This window comes from Gekko japonicus, unplaced genomic scaffold (assembly GCF_001447785.1).
Source record: "Gekko japonicus isolate JY-2015 unplaced genomic scaffold, Gekko_japonicus_V1.1 scaffold1072, whole genome shotgun sequence".
Lineage (NCBI taxonomy): Eukaryota > Metazoa > Chordata > Lepidosauria > Squamata > Gekkonidae > Gekko > Gekko japonicus.
The window spans coordinates 128,046-132,681 of record NW_015173154.1 but is presented as its reverse complement, the minus strand read 5'-3'; the positions used below and the strand labels follow the sequence as shown (position 1 = coordinate 132,681).

Genomic DNA, 4,636 nt, shown 5'->3' with positions numbered 1-4,636 from the left:
CTGAACTGCAGGCTGTGGAAGGTCAGTAGTTCAGCAGTTCGAGACCCGGGTGCCGCATGACGGAGTGAGCTCCCGTCTCTAGTTCCAGCTCCTGCCAACCTAGCAGTTCGAAAGCAAGGAATTGCAAGTAGAAATAGGTACCACTTTGGTGGGAAGACGTTCCGTGCGCCTCGGTGTTTAGTCATGTTGGCCACATGACCACGAAAACGTCTTCGGACAGCGCTGGCTCTTCGGCTTTGAAACAGAGATGAGCCCCGCAACCGTAGAGTCGGATTCGACTGGCTTTCGAGCAAGGGAAACCCTTCACCTTTCTAATAGATTATGTGCCCTGACCTGGATGACCCAGGGTAGCCTGAGCTCACCAGATCTCAGAAGCTAAGCAGGGTCAGCTCTGGCTAGTAATTGGAGGGGAGGCCACCCAGGAGGAAGTCCAGGGTTGCTACGCAGAAGCGAGTCATGGCAAAACCACCTCTGTTTGTCTCTGGCCTTGAAAAGCCCCATGGGGGGGGGGTCACCATAAGTTGGCTGTGACTTGCGGGCACTTTCCACCACCAGGAGAGTACGCATCTTTTTTCAGAAGGATGTCCCACGGAATTTAATGTGGCTTACATGCCCGTATGACTGTGCCTCGCCTTGCATGTATGAGGTTTTTGTTATATTGAATCGGAACTTTGCCCAGCCTGGGCTTTCTGACTAGTGGGTCTCAGGGATTTCCCCAGCCCAGAGAGAGCTTTGCCTGCTTAGCTGAACTCTTCTGCATTACAACATCCCAGAAAACCTTGGTGGGTGGGGCACGTGGGCTCTGGGGCAAGTGATGCTCTGTCTTCTTGTTGCTTGGGGGGGTCAACAGTGGGAGGGCTTCTAATGTCCTGGCCCCACTGCTGGACCTCCTGATGGCACTGGTATTTCTGGCCACTGTGTGACACAGAGTGTTGGACTGGATGGGCCTTTGGCCTGATCCAACATTGGCGTCTCTTATGTTCTCTTATGTTCTTATGTTCTCTCTTTTGCATTGTGTAATTTTATTTATTTTGCATTTTTTTAATCTATTAATTTTTTGGCTCAGGAAAAAGAACATTAAGCTTTCCTGACAGTGCCTGGGGTCATTTTGGAACCTCCATGTGCATCTTACATTTTAAAAAATATTTTTTCAAATTTTTAATTAAAAAAAAATTGGTCTGAGGGAGCGGTGCTCATCTGTGGGGGGTTTTCCCCATTGCCTCCAAATCCCCTCCCCACCCCCCCAGTGGCTACGGGCCTCTGCTCCTTGGCAGGTTTTGCTTGTTTTCTTTTCTTCATTTATACCCCCCCTTACTTCCCAAAGTGGCATAAATAATTATCCTTCCCTCCATTTTATCCATTAAAATGCATTAGAGTATTAAATTCCTGGAAAAGTTCATATTTGCAGGCCAAATTATGTTGTTTTAGAACTCCACAGAGTGCTTCAGAATTAGTTCTGGGAGTAAAATGTCTGCTTACGTAACATGCTGAAGATCTCCGGACAGTATGGAACAGAACTATTTTTCATCCTGTCCCTAGTTCTGCCCCAGCCTTTTTCAGTTAACGGGTGAAGAGACTGCTTTGTCCAAGGTTTGGTCTTCACATTCTAGTTTTAGAGAAAGCACGTATAGATAGAGCAGTACTAATTTTTAGTGGAACTTCTCTATAAAAATGCCATCAGGTAGCATTTCAAATAATCTGATTATCTCCCTCAGTTTTCTTTGTGGGAATGATTGTAAAGGAGTAGCCCTGTTAGTCTGTCCTGGTAAAGTCAAACTGAAGTCCTGTGGCTCCTTAAAGACTAACAGTGTTTATTCACAGATTTTGCCAACTGCTTTAATCCAATCTCAGCCATAACCACCCAGTTACTTATGTTCTTCTGGGAACTAAACCCCCCCCCCACCTATATGAAATGGTTGAGGGCGTCTTATTTCCCTGTATCTGAAGACGTGTGTGTGTGTGCCCACGGAAGCTGGCGTCTTGACTGGAACTTGGCTGGTCTCCAAGGGGCCTGACTGGACTCAGACTTCGTTCTGCTGCTTTAGACCAACACGGCTCTGCCCCACCTGAATATTCATTTTGTGACTCAAAAGCTTATAGTGAAATAAATGTTGCTAGACTTTAAGGTGTCAGTGGACGTCTGTTCTGTTTAAGAAATAAAGACCCACTGAATTCTTATCTTCCATAACTGTGGGCTCATTGCTGTATCACCTGAGCGCCCTCCCTTCTCTTTTCAACGTCTGCCGCTGCTGAGGTTGACCCCAGACTCATACAAACCCCAACCCCTTTGACTGTGACTCCTCTTTCTTTTGTGAGCCATTTGCCCAGTCTCTTCTCTTCCTGCTGTTTTCTCGGGTCTTTGTCTCTTGGGATTTTATTTTTGCCTTTCAAGACCCCTGTGCTGAATGAGTCTTGTGACGATCATGCCGCTGCCTGACAGGACTCAGAGTCCTTTTTGCATTCGTCTCTCGCTGCTGCTTCTCCCTCCTGAAACTGTCTGTCAGAATCTCCGGATTGTTCTCACCACAAGTGAGAAGAGTGATGATTGACGAGGGCAGTTGCATGTTGACCTCCAAGAGATTTTCCAAGTGAGCAGGAGGGAGCCTCCTGACAGTGGGACCGAATGTAATAAACATGTTATTGACTGTGAAGATCAGTCGTAGTCCCACAGCAGGCCGAAATGTGGCAGAAGTGATCATGGAATCGTGGGCTTGTCGGTGTGGGGCTGGCTCGCCCTGCTAACCAGAGCCAGTGGTGTGAGAATATTCATTCCGTTTACCACTCCGGTATCGAATGATTGTAGAACCCTTTTCAGAGCCAATAAATGAGACTCAAGGGCCTCTTTTGCCCTCCAAGGTCCCTTCTCTTTTCTCCTCTTTGCAGCCACATATCCACATAAGCAGTTTTTATTTCCTCCTTTTCCCTAAATAGAATTAATACAGAATGGATTGCTTTGTGGCCCTCCCTCGAGAAACCCCCTCCTGGGTCTGCAGTGCCTTCCTCAGACTTCCCACTCCAGTGTGATTCCGGTTCTGTTTTGTCATTCTGGTTTTAGTGAGATTAATAACTTGACTGTTGTTTTACAGACGTTTAGGCTTCAGCCCAAAGCACACTTACTAGAAAGTAAGGCCCATTGAACTCAATAGAATTACTTTCTGAGTATACATATTTAGGATTGCACCTGAGTAAAAGGTAGGCAAAGGTTCCCTTGCTCGAAAGCCAGTCGAATCCGACTCTAGGGTTGTGGTGCTCATCTCTGTTTCCAAGCCGAAGAGCCAGTGCTGTCCGAAGACATTTCCGTGGTCATGTGGCCGGCATGACTAAATGCACACCAAGGCGCACGGAACGCACCTCAGTAGCTGAGGTGAAATTTGTGACCCTAGAAAAATTTGGAGCCAGTATATTCTTCAGCTCTATAATTACTGTAATGTATCAGATAATACAGATCACAGCCAAAGTGGTGGAAGCACAGTGCTAATGATGAAATCGAAATGGTATTTTCCTTTGTGGTAAAAATATAATAGCTAAATAAAAGGGGGAAATTACACTCTAAAGGTATTCTAAAAGCCACTTCCTAAAACGGTTAATCCCTAGAAACGATCCTGCTTCAGTTTGTTCACAAAGGCATGTAATATGAATTGACACATCCCTTATACTGACTCATTAAATGCGTTTGGAGGTGGGGAGGGAGAAAGATGCTATAAAATTGATTTCCTAGGGAAGTCTTCCCTCCTACTGGCATCTGGTGAAATGAAAGTTTTACGGGGGGGTGGGGAGGAATTATGATTTCGGTGAATGAGCAGTATTTTGACAGACTGTAGATAGAACAAGACTGAGATATTTGTTTACGTGTGTTTAATTTTCAAAAATAATAATGGCAGTTATAGAAGTCTGGAGTTTATTATGGAAAGCAAATGAACCCTGAATGTACTAGTTTATCAGTCTGTTCTAAGGTGTACTGTTACCACTCCAAAGCACAGATGAAGGGTTATAAGGAAGTTTATACTTAAATGTTTTCTACAGAGAGCTTTCTGTGCAACCATTTCCCTTTTTGTTGATAAATATATAATTTTTTAAAACAGGCAATAATAAGTGAAAATTGAACATTTCAGGTGATAAAGTTACCATTGGCGATGTGTCATTCAAACTCAAAGTGCCGAAGAATCCAGAACTTGTCCCAGGAAACTACAGTAAGAAACTACATTTTTCTAAAATCTTGCATAAAATAGGCATCCAGTTGAACAAATCTATAAATATGAATGTAGATTGTAGTGGACAGAGGGTAGGATTAAACCGTGGAGATCCAGGTTCAAATCCGTGTCCCATAATGACATTTGCCAGAAAGGCCAGGACCGTCATTATATCTAACTAACCATATTGGGTTGTTGTGAGGATAAAATGGGGGGTTATGACCTATAAGGCCTTGAGCGGTCCGGGACCAGTGTATCGTCGGGACCGTCTCCTCTGGTATGTCCCTGGGAGAGCAATACGCTCTGCTGAGAGTAATCTGCTGGTGATCCCTGGCCCCGAAGGGATCCGGCTGTCCTTGGCCCCCTGGCCCTGACCTGGCGGGACTCTCTGCCAACTTCCACCAGCCCCCCCCCCCGCTGCTGCTGCTGCGGGACTTCATGTCCCC

At 45.6% G+C, this 4,636-nt stretch overlaps 1 protein-coding gene across 1 annotated transcript in view; it reads left to right on the top strand.

Annotated features, from left to right (window-relative positions):
* Positions 1–4,118: 4,118 nt before the first annotated feature.
* The window catches only part of VWA8 (von Willebrand factor A domain containing 8), a gene marked incomplete at its 3' end in the record, with an annotated part of 127,269 nt that continues 126,751 nt past the window's right edge, over positions 4,119–4,636 (top strand). The window contains exon 1 of the mRNA XM_015422395.1: positions 4,119–4,190. The remainder of the gene's footprint in view (positions 4,191–4,636) is intronic.